Source organism: Pituophis catenifer, unplaced genomic scaffold (genome assembly GCF_029215685.1).
Source record: "Pituophis catenifer annectens isolate HBS135680 unplaced genomic scaffold, rPitCat1.0.hap2 SCAF_1, whole genome shotgun sequence".
NCBI classification, from domain to species: domain Eukaryota; kingdom Metazoa; phylum Chordata; class Lepidosauria; order Squamata; family Colubridae; genus Pituophis; species Pituophis catenifer.
The window spans coordinates 61,372,465-61,398,391 of NW_027256881.1; the positions used below are offsets into that span (position 1 = coordinate 61,372,465).

The 25,927-nt window shown below is 42.7% G+C and overlaps 1 protein-coding gene across 5 annotated transcripts in view; it reads right to left on the reverse strand.

The window, feature by feature from the left end:
• The window catches only part of TJAP1 (tight junction associated protein 1), a 73,209-nt gene extending 47,621 nt beyond the window's left edge, over nt 1–25,588 (reverse strand). For 3 of the 5 annotated variants that reach the window (XM_070932490.1, XM_070932494.1, XM_070932489.1), the window contains exons 1-2: nt 25,370–25,588; nt 17,255–17,327 (exon numbers count right to left, since the gene is read on the reverse strand). The gene's annotated coding sequence lies outside the window, so the exon portion shown is untranslated. Of the gene's footprint in view, nt 1–9,870; nt 10,077–17,254; nt 17,328–25,369 lie in introns of those variants that run through there. The other 2 variants (XR_011599742.1, XM_070932493.1) reach the window with 2 other exon arrangements.
• Nucleotides 25,589–25,927: the final 339 nt, after the last annotated feature.

A 25,927-nucleotide genomic window follows, 5' to 3' on the forward strand; every position in this document is an offset into this window, starting at 1 on the left:
GAGAGGCTCAAATGGAGGGTGCATGAGGGCCTGAAGGACCAGAGTCAAATCCCAGGTCGGGTATCAATGTATAACAGGAGAGCGCAGGTTGGATGCCCCTCGCAGAAAGTCGCGAATCGTCGGGTCCTGGGAGAGAGGAAGCTTTGCAGAAGTCGAAAGGACCGTACTAAGTGCAGCAACTTGGCGACGAAGAGTGTTGGGCGCAAGGTGCTTGTCCATGCCCCGCTGAAGGAATCCCAGCACTTCGGGAACAGAAGCAGACGTTGGATCCAGGTGGGATTTAGCACACCAGGAGCAGAAGGAGTTCCAGGTTGCGTTATAAATGCGGCATGTTGACGGCCGTCTTGACGCCTGAATCGTGGGGATCGCATTGCTAGGCACGTTGGCTCGCCTTAGCAAGATCCGTTCAAGCGCCAGGCGGTCAACTGCAACCACTGCGGGTCTGGGTGCAGAATGACCCCCTGGCTGAGAACGATCCTGTTCCCTGGAATCCTCCACGGCCGTGCCACCGACAGGTCCACCAGATCCGCAAACCAGGACCTCCGAGGCCAGTGGGGTGCGACCAGAACGACGTCTGCCCTCTCTGCTATTATCCTGCGGATCAGACGAGGAAGGAGCGGTAGAGGGGGAAAGGCATAGAGGAGACCCCTGGGCCAGGGAGAGGCGAGGGCGTCGACTCCCTCCGCCTGAGGGCACTGGTACCGGGTGAAGAACCTGGGTAGGTGAGTGTTGTCGCGGCTGGCAAATAGATCGATCAGAGGCGTGCCGAATCTGCGGACGATCTCGGCGAACAGATCTGGGTGAAGTCGCCACTCGGCGTGGTCCAAGTGTTGCCTGCTGAGCCAGTCCGCTGTGATGTTCGTGGTCCCGGCGATGTGCTCCGCCACAAGGGACAGGACGTGCGTCTCCGCCCAGATCAGCAGTAGGGTCGTTTCCTCCATCAATGGACCCGAGCGAGTCCCCCCCTGGCAGTTCACGTGCGCCTTTGCTGTTACATTGTCCGTGCGTATCAGGACATGGTGCCCTGACACAATCTGCTGGAACCGTTGGAGGGAGAGGCGGATCGCACGGAGTTCCAACCAATTGATCTCGTTTAGGCTCTCCTCTGCTGACCACGTTCCCTGGGCAACGTGGGATAAAAGATGACCTCCCCATCCCGTCAGGCTGGCGTCCGTTGTCACTACCAGGCGCTGTAGATTCTGGAAGTAGCTGCCCTGATGTAGGCTCTGGGAGGACCACCAGAGGAGAGACCTTGAGACCTCTGGCGGGAGGGAAACTAGTGTGGGAGAGTTGCTCCTCCTGGCTCTCTGAAAGGGGAGGAGGAACCACTGGAGCTGGCGCGAATGGAATCTCGCCCAAGGGACGACAGACAGGCAGGAAATCATTTTGCCGAGCAGGCGGGACAGGAGCAGCAAGGTCACCTTCCGAGAGGAGAGGACCTGTGATGTTAATGACTGGAGACTGGAACGCCGGTCCGTTGACAGGAACACCTGGCCCCTTACGGAATCTATTATTGTCCCTAGGTGAAGGATGCAAGTAGTGGGCTGCAGTTGGCTCTTCGGAATGTTGAGGGAGAAGCCATGATGACGAAGGCAGCGACACACCACCTCTAGGTCTCGGGATGCCCGGGCCGGAGAAGGGGAGAGCACTAGGATATCGTCCAAGTAGCAGTGGAGGCGGACCGGATGTTGACGTAGATGGGCCGCCACTGCTGCCAGGAGCTTTGTAAAGGTCCTTGGGGCGGAGGAGAGGCCGAAGGGCATTGCTCTGTATTGGTAATGCCTGTTGTTGTAGGCAAAGCGTAGGAAAATGACGATGGGACAGTCGTATGGGTACGTGGAGGTACGCTTCTTTCAAATCGATAGAGGTCATCCAGTCCGATGGTCGAATGGAAGCCAGAATTGATCGGAGGGACTCCATTTTGAACTGATGATATACTATAAATTCGTTCAGCCTCTTGAGGTCTAGGATGCCCCTGTGACCCCCGGATGATTTGGGGACCAGGAAGAAAATTGAATAGAAGCCGGTCCCGCGATGATGGTGGGGAACCGGTTCGATGGCTTGGATTTGAAGCAGGTGATGGATTTCTGCCTCCATTAGCTGGCGCTTGTCCAGGTTGGGAGAAATAGGGCATTGGACAAAGTGTGAGGGAGGTCTGGAGCGGAACTCCAGGGTAAGGCCAAGACGGATTGTTTGGAGCACCCAGGCGTCCGACGTCGAGATCTCCCACTGGGGAAGAAAATGAGTCAGACGGCCGCCAATGGGAAGATGGATGTAGTCACTTCCCTCTTCTAAAGGTACGGGAGCCCGTACCTCGAAATGGCCGTTTGGGCGCTGGGGCCTTTCGACCACGGTCTCTGAAGGCGGGTCTATCGAAGGAACGGTCGAATCCTTGAGAATAGGGTCTTGAGGAGAAGGACCCCGAAGGGCCGGAGTCGTTCCGAAAGGGCTGCCTGGTGAAGTAGGATGATGGTCTACGATCTGCCCTCTTATATGAGGATGGCATCACCTTCCGTTTATCCTTGTCCTCGACAAGGATGGGGTCTAAGGCGTCTCCAAAAAGACGGGAACCCTTATATGGAGTTGAAGCGAGGCGCCACCTAGACTTGGCATCGGCTCTCCAATTTTTAAGCCATAATAGACGGCGAGATGTGACGGACAACACCAGGGCGCACGAAGCGAACTTCGCGGCATTGAGCGAAGCGTCCGCCGTATATTCAGTAGCCGCCACCAGTTTGTTGACGTCTTGGCGGAGGCGTGAATCCGCCGGGGGAAGGCGCTCGTGAAGTTGGCGGAGCCAGATTAAGCAGGCACGGCTGAAGAAGGAAGCTGAGGTGGCTGCCCTAACCGCCCAGGCGGCCGCGTTGTGAGTACGTCGGAAGTTAAACTCAGCTTTTCGGTCCTCTGAGCGCAAACCGTCGGCGACGTCGTTGGAAATTACAGAGGAAGCCGTCAGATTGGCCACTGGCGCGTCTACAGTCGGTAACTGAAGGAGATCTTGGAGACTAGGCGCCGAACAATAAAGTTTTTTGTCTAGCCCCGAAGGAGTGGGCAAGGATGAGGGTGTGGTCCAGGATCGTTGGACCACCTCAGAAAAAAGCTGTGGACACGGAATAAAGTCCGCTTGCGCCTTAGGTGCCGTAAACAAGGCCTCATGTTGTTGAGAGGAACCGGGCTGATCAACTTGAGAGACTGGGTCAGCCATATTTGTGGCCAACTTGGCCTTGCGCAGGAGCGATTTGAATAACGAGGGTCTAAAGAGCCCAGAGAAGGCTGGCTTTTCGGGTGGCATATCTGCATCATCAGATAAATCCATATCCGACGGGTCGCACTCTCCCTCCTCCGAAGACGACTCCTCGTGGTGACCATGGTCCAGATACAGCTCGGACTCATGCGTCATAGCCTGATACTGGGTAGGGACCTGTTGAGGGTCCCGGGCCAGAGGAGGAGGAGGAAAACGTGGCTGAGGCCAGGCTCCATATGGTGCAGCCTGTTGAGAAGTCGCTGCCAGTGTTCTGGAAACCGTGTCAGAGATGATCCGCTGAATATCATACTGAGAAGGTGGAGGAGCTGCCTCCGTGGCGCGCAAGCCTGCCGCCGTGGGAGTAAAGATCGCCTCCGGCTGAGACCGTCGAGGAAGAATGGCAGTGCACGAGAGGTCCACGGGCTCCATGCAGTGAGTCGATAACGCCTCAGGGAAAACTTCCATGTTTGGCGATGGAAACAACGGTTGCGAAGGTTGTTGAGGAGCCTGATGGACGGGCTGGACCGTAGCTTCGACAACGGGCGAGAGTGGCGTAGGTAAGTGTGCGAAAACAGCTTGTGCTGACTGGTTGCGCGCTTTCTCGAACTGGCGCTCCAGAGCCTTGTGTCTCCTGGAGGCGTCCTTGTCTGCAGCTGATGAGTGCTTTGTCTTTTTAGAGCGTGGAGCAGCCGATGAAGATGAATGTGAAGCGCGTTTACGGGACCGTTTACATTGCTTGGCCTGGTCATGAATGCGCTCGGGAGAGCTGTTGTCCTCCAGATCGGATGAGAGAACACGTTCAGCCATGTTGTAACCTTTGTTTCCTTTTCCTTTTTTTTTTTTTTTTTTTTTAGAAGGGAGGAAGATGAAGATTCAGTAAGTATTTAATTTGTTGATTATTAGCCCTTTTATTTTTTTTTTATTTTATTTTATTTTATTTTATTTTATTTTATTTTTTTTAACAGGAAACAGTTGAAGAACTACTGAGTAAATGAAGATAGCCCAGGGCTAGCAGGTAAGACTTTTCTTCTAATTTTATTTTAGAAGTAGAGGCTGGGGGGAGGAATTTGGGGGGGGGGGTATGGAAGCTGTGCAACTAGCCGATTGCTCCAAAGAGACAGGCTAGTAGGTCCCCCAATGCTTGCAATCAGAAGACCGGCCTCTGCAACTCACTGCGCCTGCGTGAGGCTGTCACCAGGCAGAATTTGACAGCCGTTAGAAATCCTCTCTTGTCAGGCAGAGAAAATGGCGCCAAACAGGGCTTGCAGAGCGAGGGCGACAGAAGGAATGGGGGGGGCTGTTCCCCTTTGAAAGAGTAGAACGACGATAAGATTGAGCCCAGAACGGAGACCCAGCGTCAGGAAGAGTCCTTGTGGGGGGAGGAGGAAGGCCAAGGGGCGCGAGCTGCGCTGATCGCAGCTCCCAGCGCTGAGGCGAATAGGAGGAAAAGGCGCGCGCTTTGAAAGGCAGTCCAAGCGACGACGCCTAGAGCCCTTAGAAAGGTTGCAAGCCGAGAGAGAAAACAGCCGAAGGCTCAGAAGCGCTTCCCCGGCTGTCTAGATTGATGGGAGAGCACTCCGGCGATGAAGGGGCGCACGTGGGGCGCTCCGGCGCTCGAGGATCGCTCCGGCGACGAGGCGTCCGTGGGGGAGGAGGCTGCAGCGATCCCTGCGATGGCGACGGCGTGCGATCACTCAGAAGTGATCCAAACGCCAGGAAGCCCTCAGGACAATTAAGGGAGAGGGAGAGAGACGCCGCTGAGCATAGGGCGTCAATCTCCAGCCGCCAAGGTGAAGTTTAGTCCAGACGGTGAGGGCGGCAATTTAAAGAGGGCAGTCAATATGCAAGTGTCAGGCAGATGGGAAGAAACTGACAGCTTGCCTGAAGCAGCAGGCAGACTCACCACCGGCAATTATAGAAAGGAGAGGACTGGAATTGGAGAATCCAAAGTTTCTGGAACAGTTCAGATAGTAATCAGAGAAATTTTCAGACAGTGTCACAGGCTCAACTGAGTGAACTAAACTGGGACTCTGTTGAGCAAGTGGGCGTGTCTGAAGAGAAATCTCTTAAAGGAACACACTCAGTGTAGGCTATCAACTACTGAACAACCCGAAGCTTTGGATTCTCCAAGCTGCGCGTTGGAGAAGAGACCTGCGCAGGATCCGGATCCGAGGATGCAGGCTGACCAGAGGTCTCAGCGCCCCAGAGATTTATGGTAGAGATGGTCACTGGACAATCCTGGAGTGACATCTGATCCGGAGTGTCCGGGCGAGAAGGTATTGAGGGTGCTGAGGCCACCCTTACTGCAGGAGGCTGAGAGACAGTGCAGGTAAGATCAGCACAGGCCTTGTCACATAATTTTTTCAACACTTTGTCCCTCCTTTTTTCAGCTCTGGACATCAAGACCTGTTTATCAGGTCTGTGATGGGCATGAGGCTCGTGTAAAACTGGGGATGGCTCCTGGGAGGCCTCCCGAGTTAAAGGTTGATCAGCAGACTGAGGGCCTGAACGCTCACTTCCATTAGCCCCGGCCCTACGGCCGTGTTTCGATTTTGACAGCGCCTTAGGCATAATGGCTGGCAAGGGGCTCACGTGCAATAGCAAGGGGAGCGTAGGAAACTTCACAAGGTCACAAAGTCAATGTGAGCAGGCCAAGACAATAAGGGGGGGCGTGGACAAACCCCTCTAATAAACGTCTGCAAGGTCACAGTGTAGAAGAGCCAGGGGGCGCGAGAGCTCCACAAAGGCTAGTAGTAATGGGCAAATTTTAGTCCAAAGTGGCACTTGATGAGGTAATAACAGCTAGGTAGAAAGTACAAAGGAAGTCCAAACAGTAAGGCCACTAAGTGGAATCAGCAGGTCCACTATTGTTGAGATCCAACAAGTCCAGTAACTTTAATAGTCAAACAGAGGCAGAGCAGAATAAAGGGAGATTCTTGTCAAATTGAGGCCAGAAACGACGAAATTAGCAGTCAAAATGGCCGCCGCCCTCACTTTGAAGCTAAACTTCCTGCTGGCAAGCAGCTTTCAATGTGGAGAGAAGCAAACAAAATGGCCGCCGCCCTGACTCCGAAGCTAAACCTTCTGCTGGCAAGGAGACGTCAGGGGAGAAAAGAGCAAACAAAAATGGCCGCCGCCCTGACTCAGAAACCAAGACCTACTGAGGGCAATCAAAATGGCCGCCGAAGGCTCCGACGATGTAAAATTGCAGAGGGCGAGCAAGGGAAAATAAAATGGCCGGCGCGACCTGCCGATACAAGCAATTTGCCGCCCAAATTGCAACGGAGGCTAAAACGGCCGTCGAGTAGAGCCAGTCCCTCTGGGAAGCCTCCCAGCCCAGGCAATCCAACCAGGAAGACAAGCGCCCCCCCCAGGGGTGCTACAGTTAGAAATAGCGTCCTATCTAGAAGGGCAGTAAAGGGCTGAACGATACCACAAAGTTGTTAGAAGTCCGAGAGTCGATCCAACCGTTAAGGGGAAAAAGCGGAAAACCGTAGTCTAGAAGTCCGAAGTCAAAAAGCCAGAGAAAAACATCCAAATAAGCTAAATAGCCAGAAATGAGGTAGAGCTAAAGACCCACACGCCAGATCAAGCTGAAGGACTGAGTCTAAAGCGGGTCTACCCGGTAACAAGGGCGGGACTTGATGTGATTGATAGACTCAGTCCTTCATGCTGATTGGCTGCTGCTACCCATCCTGGCTGCTGTCTCCACTCTCAATGGAGAAAACCCATGACATAAAACCAAAATCTCCAATTTTTACTTCATTCATTCACTCATTCGTTCATGGATTTCTTAAAGGAACAGGGAGACTAAAAAAAAAAATTCCCATACAGTTAGGATTCAATTGACAAGTGTTTGCTGTTACCTGCCATAATGGCAAAGCTCCAAAACTGCAGTATTAACATCCAAATACAGATATATCTAGAGACATACCAAGAAAAAAATGTGTTCTGAAATAATAACCACAAAAATGAATAGTTTCCAGCAACTGACTTCAATAAAAGTTAAAACAGGATCAGTCCAGATGCAGGCTCCGTATTGTTGAGTGACCGCAGATTCCTACACCGTATAATCTTTGACTTAACTGTTTTCAGAAAGACATGCTTTGGAGCATTCAGAACGCTATCAATTACAAATGTGTTGAATTTCTAAATGATTCTGAATCATCTAACAATACAATTATTAGCAATAATAATAGCACTTAGACTTCACAGTGCTTTACAGCCCGCTTTAAGCGGTTTACAGACCAGCATATTGCCCCCAACAATCTGGGTCCTCATTTTACCGACCTCGGAAGGATGGAGGCTGAGTCAACCTTGAGCCAGTGAGAATCAAACTGCTGGCAGCCAGCAGTCAGTAGAAGTAGCCTGCAGCACTCATTTAACTACTCCGCCATCATGGCTCTTAAAGCATTCAACATAAAAATACAATGGAAAACCAGAGAACAATACCCTGAAAATATTTACTGAAAATATTTTAAGAAATTTGCAAAATATTAAGCACCGGTTGAAAAGACGTTCCACACCACAAATCTACAGCCTGATAAAGATGAAGACCAATAAATCCCTAAATACAATGAAATCTGAAATCAGGATCTCCGCTGCTAAACATAGGGAACATCAAATGGGCATAAGTACTCCTTGAGTGTACTGTGCTAAGTAATGTAAGTAATGTATTGAATGTAGTTCCAATAACAATTGTACCAGTTTTATGACATGAGATAAGTTTCCTCCCCAATAACTTGAACATATGACAATATATTCATTGCTCACGAATAGTAAACATCACCAAAGAAATGTTTCCCTGTCACTCAGTACCCTTTATCAGAATGTAACATTTACCTGAATATTGGCTTCCATATGTAAAATACTGATTACCAACTCAATTCAAGAGTAAGCAACATGATCATAAGCTACTATCATAGCATGGAATAATATTACTCATTATCCTATATTATGCAAATCCCCTATCTCGTTGCCTAAACTAACTGCTTTTTGGTGCAGAGAAAATACTTCTGTTATTGCTCTCCATTACCAGTATTTAGAACCAGAGCAGAAGGCCCTTATTTAGCTCATCAGAGGCCTTCTACAAACTGCTAATCCCAGGTGCAGCTGTTTCTCAAATGCACTGGCATGAGCAAACTGTAAACGATTTATGGCGCGTGGCAGGAGGACTGCTGGCTTCTCGCATGGGTGGAGTTTCACTTTAAGATCATGTTTGGACTAATGTTTATATTACAGGTTGTCAATCAAGCTGTAAATACTAGATGCAAAATACTCACTGTATCAGCTGGGGCCCTATGACTGCACTCAATGATATCAGAACTCTTTCAACAATAACTAAATATTGGTGGTGGTGGGGGAGAAGATTTAGATTTTATCAATTAAACCTGCAAGTCTTTTAAAGCTGTTAACAAAGTTTTGAATGTTGCTTGATAAACGGACAGATTCATAACATTTATAAATTCCATAAAAATCATAAATGATACATTCCATTTTTTCATATGCAATTCAAAGTCATGTTCACATTTTTAAACCTTACTCTTTCCAAAATTATTGGGAACATAACTTCCCAAAATAACCATAATTATGGTTATTAAACCGAAATAGAACAACAGCAGGGCAACTACTCACCAGGTGCATGAGCCCCCCCATCACTTTGTATTTCTAGCATAAATTGTTTATAGAGATGGTTGTTATGTTAAATAAATAAATGAACAATGAAACTGGCAATCAAACCTTGGAAAATGACTATAAACATAAACCAAGCTGTGGAATCAAAAGATGTTTTAATTAAATATACTGACATTCCTTGGTTTTAAATATTCCAAATTCCCCTTACAGTAATTTAAATAATTTTAAAATATGCAATTAGTTCAAATATTGAAATTCCTATTAGCCTATTAATTATTTTTACCTGCAATTTGCAGACTGGGATTATCCCAGTTGATTGTAAGACTTGAATTATACTTCTGTTCCAATAATTTCCAAATAAGCATTACAGAGGTTAATGCTTGAAATGAAATAGAATTTTGACAAAACAGGAACCAAGCCCCTGTCATAAGGTAAGAAGGGTCTAATGATGATATCATAATTTTTAATTATGCCCTTAATGGTTTTTGGACTTTATTACCAGAATCCAATGGAGAAATAGAAGTTGATATACATCAGGAGTATGAAACTCATAGCCCGCGGGCCAGATGCATCATACGCTAGCCACACCCATCTCCAGTTTAGCGAAGGGGAAAAATTGTGATATGTCACATGACAATGCTGTGACGACACGAGTTTGACACCCCATGAAAGTCAGGAAAGTTAAAACATTCACATTTTTTCTTTGAATACTTATTCCATTATATTTAAACGAGTTATCTGATATAAGGCTGTAGAGTTAACTAATGCTAAGAATTTGTTGACATCCACTTTTTGTCTATACTTGTTTCTGAGATAAAATGAACAAATGAAAGCATTTAATCTTTTCTCTTTGCACTGAGGGAAAGGTTATATGAAACCAAGGGTCATTCCTAATCTTCATACAGGTAGGATTATAGAGGGGTAGTTACAACTGCTGAAGAACTGCTAAAGCCAAAGTAAATATTTCCGAATCTCAGTAATTATGACACAGGTTTTTATATATGAAGATTTATTTAGAGATGTGCAAAATTCATCAATCCAGGAACAAACTGTTTTGAATAATTTCAGAACATTCTGTTTCCATCCGGATCATGCCAAAATTTCTTCCAACAACACTGTTCCAGGAAGATGTCTGGTGGTTTCCAAAAGTAAGTTTTCTGAACTGGAAGCAGTTTCAGTAGTGCCAGTGCCGGTGTTGCTGCAAAATAAAATTGTTTCACTGGCATCTTATGTCAAGAAAGTCTCAGAGGATTCACTTTCAAAACCTATCAAACCATTTTCCAGAATTACATGAAGATGCATGTCCTATAAGATTAAGCCGACAGAAATCACTTGAAAATGGGGCACTTCAAACTAAGATAGACTTTAAATAGTAGGTTCAGTTGTTTAGTTTATGGTGTTTCAGATCCAGGACAACTCATAAGTCAAGATATCAAAGAAATTAAGACAGTCACAATATTTCACTTTAAACTGTACCATAAAAGAAAAAGAAAACCAACAGATTTATATTATAAGAAAACACATTTATCCCCCTTTTTTAACAAAAGGGACAATTTAGAGTGTTGTGAACAATATTTTAAAGCTTTTTTAAAAATTAAAAACAAAGAAAACAAATATAACAATAGAGATGTTAGGTATGTGATTTATTCCACACTCCTCCAAAATACTCTCAAATTATCAATTGCATTGCCAAAAAATTGTGATCTCAAATCAATAGCATTTAGCATAAAGGATTAAAATAAATATGATCAGGGAAAGTAATTAATAAATAACAAAACAAAATATATTTTGATAGTGTTCATTTTCAGGAACATATTAAAGCAGGGGTCCCCAACCTGTGGGTCGTGGCCTATTGGCCACCGGGCCACATGGGTAGCTGGCTGGTGTGTCACGAGCTCTTGTTGCCCCACTTGCATGAGTGCTCACAACCCCCTCGCTCTCACAACGGGTGTTCATGCACATGTATGCACGCACCTGCCCCTCCCACAAAACCATCTCCTCTTTCCCCCCCTCCCTCCACTCAGGGCCACCAACCCAGAAAGGTTGGGGAACTCTGTATTAAAGCACATGGGGCAAGGTGCTGTACATTTATATCTTGAAGGACCTCTCATGGACTATGAATGCTAACATGCTTGTGAAGAAGGCACAGAAGAGGCTGTACTTCCTGAGAATGCTCAGGAAGATAAATCTATCTCAGCATCTACTTCTGTCCTACTATCGCAACACCATTGAGAGTATCCTGACATACGACATTCTTGCATGGTATGAGAGCAGCTCTGTAGCAGACAAAAAAGCTCTACAGAGAATCATTAAAACTGCCCAGAATATCATCGGACTCCAGCTACCAGCCCTGGATGACATCTTCGAATCTCGCTGTTTCAGAAAGTTGCATAACATTCTCAGAGACTCTTCCCATCCTGCTTACAATCTTTTGGGACTGTTGCCTTCTGGCAGAAGATACAGAACAATTAAAACTCGGACCACACGTTTTCTGAATAGTTTTTATCCCAGACCTAAATTGCACTCAACAAAGAACTAAAGGGCCACTATCAGTGAGCTGTTGGACAGTATTACTTGGTCTGTTGTGTGGATGTTTGGGTGGTTTAGGAGTGGGGAATTGTGGTGGGTGAAAGTGTGTTTGGGGATTGTTGTGTCTGTTGGACCTGGGCTTTGGGTGTTAAGTGAATTTCGTTGTATGGGTATACTGTGTATACACGTACAATGACAATAAAGTTATTATTATTATTACATGAACAGAAAGTAAACCTCACACTCACTAGCACTGATGTTACCTAGTTGGGTAATGAAACATCTGCAAGCAAATAACCAATCTAGAGAGCACAAAAGACTCCACAGTTCAACTCTGAGCAACATATATTTTCTTCTATTGGAAACATCAATTTAGTTATAGTAACTATTTAATGATATGCTATGTTCTAATGCTGTTGATAACTGAAAGATGTTAAAGCAACAACTGGAGGAATATACAAACCAAGTATGTTCAATGCAATGCAATTATGTTCAACTGGTAAATCCTATTTAGTATATGATAAGAATAAAATATTGTCTTTGCTAGAGGCAAAATTCTGACCATTAATCTCAATTTGTTTAAAGTAATAATTAACAGTGCCTTAACTTACCATCTCAGTTAAACCAAAACAAAGTTGTAATCTAATACCTAAATGAAATACTGTAGTTATAGGTCATACCCCAAGACAATGACTGGTTCTGTACCCTTTCAACAAACTTCTCTTTGATGTCACCTACTTAAGCCAATTCAGGCGAATGTATTTATTGCAAATATTTATCCCACTTTTCCATTTAAAAGACACTTAATGAGGCCTGAAAATTAGATTCTTAAACAAATTTTTATACTCTACAGAAAAGCATTAACTCTGTTTCAATATATAAACTATTCCTAACAAAGTTCATTTTAATTTTGTTTTCCCAAGTCCTTTCTCATTTTTTAATGGTAAAGCTAGACTAAACTAAAACCAACAAATCTTTAATTGTTAAACATCTTCCTACTCTCTGTGGTCATTCTTCTTCAGTCTAATTTAAAAGAACCATGTGTAAAATATACTTAGATTACATATCCCAAATATATGTCAAGGAAAATAAGTGATTGCAAACATGTCTGTGTGTACACATAGAACCCTATTTATAATCTTCATATTAACATTTTAAAATATACAAATTCTCATTCTGGATCAGACATGAAGGACTTAACTTTAAGCCTTTTAAGAGTAAAACGTTACTTGATTTTTGCACACAAAAAATGAAATAAACAGAAAATGTTAAAATGCAAGGTAGAAAAAGATACCTTTTACAGAAAAAAAGGAATGAGGAAACTTGCATAGAATGGGTACAATAACAGAGTTAAAAGGAACCTTGGAGGTCTTCTAGCCCAACCCCCTACTCAGGCAAAAAATCCTATACTATTTCAGGCAAATTGTTGTCCAATCTTTTCTTAAAAACCTCCAGTGTTGGAGCACCTACAAATTCTGCAGGCAAGTTGTTCCACTGATTAATTGTTCTGTCAGAAAATTTTGCCTTAATTCTAGGTTGCTTCTCTCCTTGTTCAATTTCATTCTGTTGTTTCTTCTTACACCTTCAGGTGCTTTGGAGAATAGTTTGACCCCCCTCTTCTTTGTGGCAACTCCTTAGATATTGGAACACTGCTTTCATGTCTCTCCTAGTAGCCCTTCTTTTCATTATTTATTTATTTATTTATTTATTTATTTGGTCAAATTTATATGCTGCCCTTCTCCCGAAGGACTCGTGGCGGCTCACAAAGGATTAAAACCGTAGAACAGTAAAAATAAATTGATTTAGACAAATTAAAAATACAATTAAAACCCATATTAAAACCAAACTAAAAACACCCCACAGGTCAGGCTATTTGTTTAAAAAGCCACGTCTTTAGGTCCTTGCGGAAGGAGTGGAGGTCGGGAGCCGTGCAGAGCCTGGTGGGTAAACCATTCCAGAGGATCATCACGCCCTCTCATCCTGGCGCCATCAGCCGACATTGCCTGGCCGTCGGCACCCAGAGGAGGGCTGCCCTATGCGAGCGCACTGGTCGGTGAGAGGCTGGCAGTAGGTGCTCCTGCATGTACCCCAGGCCCATGCCATGAAGGGCTTATAGGTAAGCACCAGCACCTTGAAGCGGATCCAGAGGACCACTGGTAACCAGTGCAACTCGCGCAGGAGAGGTGTAACATGGGAGTAACGGGAAGCTGCCGTAACAACCCGCGCGGCTGCATTTTGGACCAGCTGGAGCCTCTGGGTGCACCCCAAGGGCAGCCCCATGCCTCATTAAATTAGACATACTCAATTTCTGCAACCATTCTTCATATGTTTTAGCCTGCAGTCCCCTAATCACCTTTGTTGCTCTTCTCTGTACTCTTTCTGGAGCCTCAACATCTTTTTTATATCATGGCGACCAAAACTGGATGTAGTATTCCAAGTGTGGCCTTACCGAGGCATTATAAAGTGATATTAACACTTCATGTGTCCTTGATTCTATCCCTGTTAATGCAGTCTAGGACTGCATTGGCTTTTTTGGTAGCTGCTGGCTTATATTTAAGTGATTGACTCCAAGGTCCCTCTCACAGTTACTACTTTTGAGCAAAGTACCACCTATACCAGTGATGGCTAACCTTTTTGCCGTTGCGTGCCAAAAGCAGGGGGAGCGTGGGGGGGGTCGCACACACGCATGCCCACACCCATGATTCAATGTTCCCCGCCCCCCCATGTATGCGCACATGATCCCTCTCACACTCCCCCTGCTTTTGGCACACGGTGGAACAGTGGGCCCGTTAGGCCTGTTTTTTGCCCTCCCGAGGCTCCAGAAGCTTTCTTGGAACCCAGGGAGGGCAAAAATGGCCTTCCACAACCCCCCAGAGGCCCTCCAGAGGCCGCAAATGGCCCGTTTGCTGACTTCTGGTGGGACCGGAAGGCCTGAAAACCAGCTGGTCGGCGCACGCATGCATACTGGAGCTGAGCTAGGGCAACGCTTGCGTGCCCACTATTATGGGCACGCATGTGTGCCATAGGTTCGCCATCACGGACCTATACTGTATTTGTGCACTTGTTTTTTCTTTTTTCTAAATGTAGAAAAAATGTACTTTTTTCAGCAGTGAATTTCATTTTGTTAGATAGAGCCAATGCTCAAAACTGTCAAGATCCTTCTGTATCTTAAGCCTTTCTTCTGTAGTGTTGGCTATTTCTGTCAGCTTGAGGTCATCTGCAAATTTGATGGGTTTCCCATTTATCCTCTCTTCTAAATAATTGATGAAGATACTAAAGAGTACTAGGCCAAAGCAGAGCCTTGCTGCATACTTCCCTCCATGTAGTTGCAATTCCATTAAGGACTACAGCGTACCACCAGCACGCTGATGACACCCAGCTGTACATCTCCACCCCAGGCTACCCCAGCGATGCCCTTGAAGTGATGGCCCAGTGCCTGGAGGCTGTACGGATCTGGATGGGGAGGAACAGGTTCAAGCTCAACCCTTCCAAGACTGAGTGGCTGTGGTTCCCGGCATCCCGATATAGTCAGCTGACTCCATCGCTGACTATCGGGGGCGAGTCTTTGGCCCCCATGAAGAGGGCACGCAATCTGGGTGTCCTCCTGGATACACAGCTGTCCTTGGAGGAACATCTGACGGCTGTTGCCAGGGGGACCTTTTGTCAGGTTCGCCTGATTCGCTAGTTGCGCTCCTTTCTTGATCGGGATTCCGTGTGCACAGTCACTCATGCCCTCGTCACCTCTCGTCTGGACTACTGCAACGCTCTCTACATGGGGCTCCCCTTGAGGAGCACCCGGAGGCTCCAGGTGGTCCAGAATGCGGCTGCGCGGGTAATTACGGGAGCTGCATGGCGCTCCAGCATAACACCGCTCCTGCGCGAGCTGCACTAGCTCCCAGTGGTCTTCCAGGTGCGCTTCAAGGTGTTGGTTACCACCTTTAAAGCGCTCCATGGCATAGGACCTAGTTATCTTCGAGACCGCCTTCTGCCACCGACGACCTCCCATCGACCCATGCGCTCCCACAGAGAGGGCCTCCTCGGGGTGCCATCAGCCAAGCAATGCAGGCTGGTGACCCCCAGGGGGAGGGCCTTCTCTGTGGGGGCTCCCACCCTCTGGAATCAACTGCCCCCAGAGATAAGGAGAATCCAAGACCTTCGTGCTTTCCGCCGTTCCCTTAAAACTTTCCTTTTTCAACAAGCCGGGCTGGCCTAACAAATTCCTTTTAAATGATTTTAAATTCGTTTGTCTTTTTAAATTTTGGGCCAAATTGTGATATTTCCTTTTAATCTGTTCTTAATCTATGTATTATGTATTATGTATTTATGTGTTTTTACTTGGCTGTACACCGCCCTGAGTCCCTAGGGAGAAGGGCAGTATATAAATTTGAAGTAAAATAAATAAAATAAAAAATAAAATGTTGAGTGTGGTTGGTCAGCCAGTTACAAATTCAACTGTAAATGTGTAATGTAACATAGCAGAATTAAAACAGATGTGCTGTATGCCAATGAGGAGAGAGTCCAAGTTGAATTACAGAAAAGCCAGAGAATTATCCTTGCTTAGCAAGACAAAATTAAAGTACTGTATAAAAGAAATGTATGACTACTTATGAAAACATTCACACAAGACATTCCTGCACCCCAAAGTAGCAAAAACTCTTTAAAAATAAAGAATTGATTTTGGAATAAACCAAAACATTAAACAAAAATAAATAAGACTTTCTCCAATATTTTGTACTCTAGATTCATTAATAAAAAACCCACTAATCTCCCATTCAATAGTTTTAAAAAACAGATTTGGAAGTATCCTGGATTATTTGCTTGGATTATCTTTTGATAAAATAGGGAAGGCAGACCTTTTAATCAGTTCTCATTAAAAATATAAAACTGTCTAATAGAACTGAAGTATACATCATTTAACTACCTGTTGTACTGTGATATTGCCTAAACATAAGCCAAATCTTTAAAACAGTTTTTAAAGAGATTAAGAACTATTTATACCTACTGCAACTGAAGCCAATAATAAGAGCAATTATAGATACATTTGCTGGGTTACTGAACTACAAAATTAGTTGTGTCCCTTTGACCCAGGTAAGCAGATGCAAGGCTAAGTAAGTTCCTACAAATTCAGTACCTTTCCACATTCATACACATACATAATCCAATACTCTCTATTCCCTCATTCTGCCAAGAATTTCAGAATGATTAAAAAAAACTTAGGTTGCAGATGCATTTCTAGAACATATTTTTTTTTGCTCAATTTCCCATGTCCACCATCAAAGTTCTGGTGGCTGCAGAAGAATGGTGAAGTACCTTACCTATCTCTGTTTCAAGTTGTGATTTCAAGAGCTCATGATTAAACCCTGAACTCACTGACTAAATATGATATGTCTATAACCTTTACGAAATAAAACAGTGCTTTGGCAAGAAAATAAAAAAGTAAAAAATACCACACAAAAAAGAAATGTATATTAAATATTATTTCAAAATAGTTACAATTCTATATATAGTTATCTAATTTAATTATTATTCAAGTACATATGTTTCTAATATATATACATATAAAACCTTCATGATTTTATGTGTTTGATGTTTTTTCCATGTTTTGGGTCATTATTTTAAAAAGCAGTAAAAGAATAAATTTAAAAAAATTATGCATTTGTTACAAAGTCTAAGAACAAGAATATACATCCTTCAGGTCCTCAAACTTGACATGCAACAAAATGGTTGCAACCTTTCTACAAACACTGGACATTTTCTGATTCAAAACAGCAATTAAGGGACTAGCTGCACTGACAGCTTCGTTTTTCCTTCTACTATAATGCTTATTTTATTCAATTACATACTTACCAAAGTTCCTTCTTTATTATCTTCTTTTGTCCCAATGGCCCCGCAACGGTCTCCACAGTAGAAATCTAACAGCCTTCAAATCATAATTAAGGCATTTGTTTTAGTATAAATTAGATAAAGTAGGATTATGTCAAACTATTAAAACACTCCTGACTTTTTCAGCCCCCAAGACAGCACAGTTTCAAGATAAATGCCAACTAAAGTTCACTCAAGCCTGCAACGTGGAGAGATGGATGGAAAGATCAAATTCCTCATGCTTCTGTGCTTTGGGAGTAAGTAAAAGAATTTCCTTATTGCTTGAATCTGAATCTTGAAGCTTCCAAGTAGAGAAATGAGCTTGATAGCTTCTTAAAGATGGGGAACATGATTGCTTTACTCAACAGAGGTAAAATTGCTTCGCCTTTGAAGAGTGAATTTACCGCCTCATGGAGACCCATCCCCACAGCTTTTTGATAGTGGCAACCTTAACTCAAAAGGTAAACTTCGACAAATCAACCCACAAATCCTTTCAAGTGGTGATTTTTGCCACTTCATACAGCCACAGTGGAACTTCAGCAAACTGTGATTATTTGAGCTCTTGAATCTGATCAAGCACTGCACACAAAGAAAAAGAACATGTTCAGATGCAACCACAGCATTAAATACCTAGAGCTGAAAGTAAATCCGGTGGCCTTTTATGTGAAAATTAAATTGTAATCTCATTTTACCTCTGCAAAAACTGCCTTCACCAGAAGTGGCTAACAAATCATAAAGAAAAAAAAATGTTTTACAGTATTCATTTGGTTTAGTGAAAGCAATATTGATCAGAATGAACAATATGACAGCAAAATTCATTTCAGTTAGGAAAAAAATTGAGGTCCATGGGGCTGCCTAAAGAACCTATCTAGACCAAGGGCCTCAGTTGAGAAATCTCTCTAAATCTTACCTTACCACCACCATTAAACAAGAAGCTCTTGGGGCATCTGCTCCCTATTTCTCAAGACCCTGAAATAGCATCTCTGCAACTGGCAGAATTTTCTGTCAACCAAGTAGCTTATCTTTTAATATCTATGCACCGTTAAACAATTATAATCACTCAAAGTGATTATATCTACTTTGCATGTAAAATGTTTCCACAGTATCATCTACAAACCAGCCATAGAATAGGTTATGTGAATGGGCACAGAACAAAAAATGATTTGAGTCTTTAAAAAGAACAGGTGGAAAGAATAGGCAGTGACAAGTAATACAAGTCAAAAGGGAACATAAATGTAAGAGCATATAAATAATGGGAGAAATATATATATAATACAGAGGCAGCATAATAATGGAAGACATATTTTTTTATTGTACCATTCAAGATTAAAGAGGTTAAAAGGAAACTGCTTGAAAGTATTATTTCCTCCTACTGGGCAAGTTGCAATACATTTCTATAGTTAATTTCTCTATAGATGACCTGTTTGTAGCTCAATTTTATAAGTATTCTCAAATTTTCTGTGATGGAAAAAATCCTTTGTAAAGTTAAAATACAAAGCACTGTAATGATCTCTTCCTTTCCAGAGGAAGAAAGGAAAAAGGCAAATTAGATCTATGCTCTACACAGACTTCTTATTTGAGTTACTTTATTAGGAGACCACATCAGCCTCTTTAAAAATGATCTATCTAGGAAACTGTCATTGCTTACTCTTGTTAACTATGGAGATCAAGTCATGTCAAGTTCTTCTTAAAGAGAAGAAGCAAATTCAGGCTCTGAATTTGTACTACAAATTCCTACAGAAATACAAAGCATGAAACAAAAGGACTAGCATATCAGTAGAATACAACAGTTCTTGTAAAATGAGGAAATAAGCAATATTAAGTGCCAATGTCTAAATCCTGTATTGTGAAACTTGGTCACTCCAATAAAAGATAAAATTTAGATTTTTTATGCAATATGTTGTAACTTTTTTAAAAAATAAAATGTAACAAAAAAGTGGTAGAGAAATAGAGATGTTATACATATGATTTATTCCAGTTCCAAAAGAAATACTGTCAAACATCAATTGCTATAGTCAAAAATTGTGATCTCAAATTGAACACAAAAGGCTTGGACAAAATTATGAGTATGTAAAATAATAAATAACAAAACAAAATATAATTTCTAGTGTTCATTTATTGGGCCATATTAAAGGATACTTGGGAAGAATTCCAATGATTCTGTTTTCAGTATTCTGTTCATTTGAATATATTGATTTATTTAAAAAAATAACTGAAGCCCTCAAAAAAAACATCTTAAATAAACCAAAGACTCATAAGCCAAAAAAGAAAAAACAGGAATCATCTGCAACATATAGTGCAAAGGCTGTAACATCCACTGTGTGGAACAAAAGGCAGAAGACTAGAAGAGTGCAACTATGAACAGCAACTAGTAGTCAGAAAATACAATAAAACACCCCATAATCTTACAACATATGGACAGACTCAACCAGAGTTACAACTGGGAAATGAGCATCTAGAGCAAATAAAATCCAAGAACACTAGGGAAACCTATAAGCTTCGCACTCAGACAAATGAGCCAACAACAGGCACATAGAAATAAACTTCATTTATACACCATTCAAAAGAAACCTTAAAAAGTTTAAAAAGGAAACAAATGAACACCTCCTCACCAACAATCAACACCCAGATAAGCAGGGATGAATACCAGAATTCATACCAGAGAAAGATGAAGTAAACAATACCCTATTCAAAGAACAACAAGAGGAAAAAACCCTCTTCAACACTGACAGGGCAAGCTAAGCTACTGTATATAAACAGAGCATACCCCACCTCTTCTAGCACTGAAAATCTTACTTATTCTGGTAACACAACATTCACAAGCAAACAGCCAAGTTCAGAGAATACCAAATACTCCATTATCTATGGAATTCTCACAGTTTTCTTAGCAGGTTGTTTATCATTGCCTACTTCCTAGGGCTGAGAGACAAGGACTGTCACAAAGTCAACTAGCTAAGGTGGGACTGGAACTCACAGTCTCTTAGTTTCTGGCCTGATGCCTAACTGTTACATCAAACTGGCTGTCACACAGAACCATATTTAAAATATTCAAATTAAGAAATTAATTTGGATTACATGGACTCTTTTCAAGCAAAGCAGAAATAACATTCAACTGAACATGAACAGCATCTCAATCACCACATCTAAGATTACTTTACTATCATGAAAGGTGCATCTTTCATGTGCCCGTATTATCAGTATAACAATTTATCTCTCTCAAAAGATAAATATGCAGTATTGAAAACCACAGCTCTAAATAAGCCTTTCTCATTTCCTCTCAGTAGTGAAACCAAGATTAGACTTTTTTGCCTATCAGTTAAACCTCCTATGACTTTTTCCCCTTTCATATCTTCAATCAACAACTTCCCTTGCCAGCTATTTTATTCACAACATAGTGGTTAAGACAGCATTCACAATTTCATCTTTTTATTTGGATTACATTAATCCCAAATAATTATATTCATAATTACTGCTACATATTTCTAAGATCTATATATCACTCATAGTATCTGATACATGAAGAATCAAGCATCTCCCCATTCCAGCCACCCATATTATAATATATAATTAATGGGTGCTAAAATGTAGCAATTCACACTTCATAAAGCCACATGAATTTTCCAAAATGATGCATGGTTCTGAGTTCCTGTATCTCTTCATTAAAAAATAGTTGAGGAAACAAAGAGAAGGAAAAGGGAGAAAAAATGATTTCATGGGACAATGTAAACTAGTATAGCTATGGCTCTTATACTGATTACATTTTTCCCTCTCCTGTCCCCCTCTTTTTTCCTATTTTGTACAATCTGGAAACTTGCAAAGTAGTAATGGTTTTGTAACATTTCATTTGGCCTAAAATAAATTGGCCTCTATAGATTTAGTTTCACATGGCCAATACAGCTAAAATTAATTTTTAACTCACACTGTGACTTTCAGCTGAAACTATGTAAAACACCATTGTTTTTCAATCCATCAACATCAGGATTAAACTCCTGGGGTTTGTCTTTGGAAATAGATTATATTTCTGTTTAAGGAACTGATCCCTTAATTCTGCCTCAGAAATAAATCTATGCCCCATCTTTACAAATCCCTTATTCATATTCCCAATCCACATTGCACTGCAGTTCATCTCCAAATACTATGCAATTTATAAACATGGAGTTGCTTCAGATTATTAGAGCCACTGTATGCTACATGCACAAACAGAAAAGTAGAAAGGCACTTTCTCATTTTCTACAATTTAGATGCATCTGTTCTAGATTTGGAGAACCATACCTATTGCTGTCATCTTGGCCGAGAGTAGATTCTTTAATATCCCCAACTACTGGTGCTTTTTAATCTTGACAAAGATTAGATTACTACTGGTTCTGATTTAGTCCCTCTTCAAATTATTCGGACTATGTTAACTCCTATGTTGTGGATTTAATAAGACCAACACAACTTTTGGGTTAATCAGAGACAATTTGTATATTGCGCAATAGGTTCAAAGCTCTGTACATGAAGCGTTGAACAAAGACAGAAATTAGGTACAATGGTTTTTATACCCTTCTAGACAAAGGATTCTGTTAACTCAGCAATTCATATGGTCATATACATTTGTCATTTTTAATTGACATTTCCTAATTACTGAGTTTCTTTGCAAAACAGTTAGAATTCTTTTTGTAGATTACTGAAGCATAGACTCAAATCATCTTCTGACGATAGACAACTTTTAACTCATGTGGATCCCCTTGACCTAACCAACCTTTAAGCTGTATGTCATTAGAATGTTCCTTTCTTCTGACAACTTAGAGGTACCAAAAGGATTTTGGCTGAGTTTGTACTTTTTCCAACCAGATGCATTCCTTTTAAGAATAGAGTGAATAGAAAGTTATCCAGTGGTCATCTATCAGAGCCCGCTTCATTTACATTACCTACTTTTTCAAACAGTTCCAAGTGACAGTTTGCTCATTAAGTGGCATTTCTTTGAATATAGAAAGGATATGAAATTCCTTTTATGTGTTTATTGTAAGAAAAAGTATTTTTTTTAAAAATAATTAAAATAAAAGTAACATAAGCTTTATATAAAACTCCTTTCTGAATGTTTATATAGTATTTTCTTCAACTCTTACCTTAATATGTACCTTTATTAATTGTATCTTATCTTGACTCTTGGCTGTGACCAAATTTTATATACATGTTATTACATTTGTTTACATTCCTTTATTAATTTCCATATTAATCATTTGTAGAAATTTCCTATGTAATAATATGCCTATGTTCAGATAGCATAGTAAGCCATTGTTTGTTCAAGTATTATATCCAAAGTGCCTGAATATACTCACAACATAGCACACCACAAATATCTTTTGATATGTGGTGTGAAAATTCAGATCCTAAGGGTACGTATAAGTGCTAGATATTAAGTTTTTCTTTAAAACAAGTAATTTAAATAAACAATGTATCACTTATAAACATTTTCTTAACTTTGTGTTCCATAAATCATTAAAAAATATATTTTAAAAAATAGCAAGTCAAAGAGAATAACAGGATCAAAGTTAAGACTTTCCTAAGTCTTAACTTTCTAATAATATACAGAAAACCATCCTGCAAAATAATAAATCATGCATGACAAATTAATTATGATAAATAATGTGCAGATAAATAGAAAAACTGAATCTAAATGTCAAATGATAAACAAAGGAGTGCATTCAGAGGAATGGGCTATTTCCAGCATGTTGGCTAATAAGTTATTTTCTGAATTAAAAGGAGTTGGCTTTTCAGTTAATTCAGAAGAATATTCCCAAATCCAGTTATACCACCATTTTATTTCACACCACATTCCACACTATTTTTTATACCATTTTATTGCGAGGTTTATTTATTTCCACAATACATGTGTTTGGCAATTGCACAATATGGAGCCATGGTGGTGCAGTGCTTAGAATACAGTATTTCAGGCTAACTCTGCCCACTGCCAGGAGTTCAATCCTGACCGGCTCAAGGTTGATTTAGCCTTCCATCCTCCTGAGCTTGGTAAAATGAGGATCCAGATTGTTGGAGGCAATATGCTGACATTGTAAACCACTTAAGAGTGTTGTAAAGCATATGAAGCTGTATATAAGTGCTATTGCTATTGCTATGCTGATTCATATTAATGAAGTAAGCTCTGATTTATTGAACATGACACTCTGAATATAAACTAGCAACTTGAACACACTAGATTAAAATGTAGCTATCTAGTTTGCATTTCAGTGCATAGTGTTCTTGGAAGAAATGTCCATCTGGGTTCAGTTCGAAGTGGGAAGAAATACACTGGAAACATGGAGCCTGCTTGGAAAGATGGTTTAATGGTGGACAGGACCACATAGTTTGAGCTCCTGGGCAAAAAAGAGCACATGGGTAAGAGAGGGGGGGGGGAATTTATACCCTCTCTTAGGCCCTGCCTTGGAGCTTCCTGTTTCTGATTGGTTGTCAGACTACCATGGGGCCATGCAGGGGTAACTTTGTAGGTTGTCTTGAGTCCCAGGCCTGGTTGAATCTTGCTGGGTGATGATGTAATGAAGGGGCTTTGGGCAATTCCTATTATGGCTTAATGGCTTTGTCCTGGTTTGGATCTTGAGTGAGGGCTAATCTTATCATGTCCTGAGGGGCATGTCTTTTGTGTTGTAGATAAACTGGCCCAGCCTTTGTCTTGTAGATATGTTGGCATCAAAATATCTGCTGGGGGGGGCAGGGAGCTGAGGCTCTGTCTTTAGAAACATGTTTCTCCTTTAGGGAAAATATAATATTCTACCTTTTTAATATTTCCTAGAATATTTCATTTTCCTAGGAGACGGGTGGGTGCTAACTTCCTACAGTGTAAACCAGCACTACAACCCATGAATAGACATGTTGGGCATAGACATGTACAGCTTTTATTCTATGTCTTTCATTTCTTTTACTTCACAAAAGGAAATAAACAATTTTTTTTTTGGTGAGATAAAACCTATGTATTCAAAACTCATGTTTAAATTAATCAGATTTTACTGAATGAACCCAATTGCATGATCAGTTCATGCACCAGAAAGTTACTCCAGTTCTTGGACCTTGCACAGTGCACACGCTGCAAGATAACAAATCATATTCTTGCATAGCACAAATACAATGGAACTGGAAAGAGCCCAAAGGATCCAGAGATGAAAATATATTTAACCCAGATGTTTGAAGTATGCTAAGGGCATGCATGTAAGCAGTCTTTCTACACACCACCAATGCAGTTTTAATTATTAGTTTTAATCCTGGGAAATCGCAGCTCAGAATATTCTAAGCCACAAAGTTCGCTGAAGGATTTTGGATCAGTTGCTCTCCTTCTCCTTCCCAAATCTACCTTGATGACTGCTACCAATAAAAGGACTGAGGAAGGAGGGGTGCTATTTTAAGCGGCTTGGAAGTTTGACAGAAGGTAAATGCAATTTGTAAAAAAAAAAAAAAATCCTCTGCGTGCAGCATGTCGGCGTTGAGATAAGCATGCGAGGATTTTCCAGGCAAATGAAAAATAAATAAATAAATAAATAAAATAACCGCGGCAGGACCTTTGCTCCTTTCTCTTTACCCCATTACCCGTTTCTAAAGCCTTCTCCATATTTGAACCTGCAGTGCAATTACACCGCTCGTCCTCCTCGCTGTACCTCACCCCAACTGCCCTTGCTTATTCACAAAAGCCAACCGATTCCCGCAGAAACCACCCTTGGCCGCCACTCTCGCTCGCAGGAAAGACACGGGAAGCAAAGGCTGGCGCCAAGTCTGAACGGGGTGGGCGGAATTGCACGAAGTCCACCCCAGTGATTGGGCTACACACGTCAGTTCTCTCCCCCCCCCCCCTCACACACACACACCTCCCCCAAAACCTCCGTGCGGGGCTATATTTGAGCGCAGGCTGCTCCGGGGTTTTGTACCTTGCTTGGGAGGGCGAACTTCAAGCTGCAGCCTTGCGGTTACAGCCACAAAAGCCAGACCGTCTCCGGGACCGGGAGGCGAAGGCGAGACGGCGCTTAGCTCCCGCCCCTTTCCACTCCCACCCGGGCGGTTCGTTAGCAGGCGGTTCTCCGAGGGGGTGCTTATCATTATTATTATTATTATTACCTCCACGGAATCACGGGGTCCTGAGCCGCCTCCGACCCGCAGCGGAGACCCACGCAGTTGGTCTAACTCCGAGGAGTTTGTGGCTCTCTCGCTCGCTCGCTCTCTCGGCGACGGGAAGGCTGCTCCTGCCCGCTCAGTCGAGCCGGAGGATCCGATCCCTGCTTCGTCGCTCCGGCCTGAGCCGAATCATTTCGAATCTCCGGCAAACTTTGCTTTATTTTTTTCCCCCCTCCCACCCACCGCCCGCTGCCCCTCTCGGCCCGGACCCTCCCGCTCAGCTCAGGCCGCCATTTTGCCGCGGGGCACGCCGGATAATCCGGCGGAATCCCCACGTAGCGGCGTGGTTGCATCATCACCCCATTAAAAAAAAAAGAAGAAGAGCCGGAGGAAAGCGACGAGGGGAGACGGGAGGGGGGAGGCTGCTCTGGCGTCGGGAGGGTTGCCATGGCAATGAGGAAAATCGGGGGAGGCGGGGGAAGGTGTGAGGGGCGCGAGGTGGTCCTTGCGCTTCTCTGCGGCGTTTTTAGGCAGCGCTTCTGCCGCGTTCATCCCCGAAGG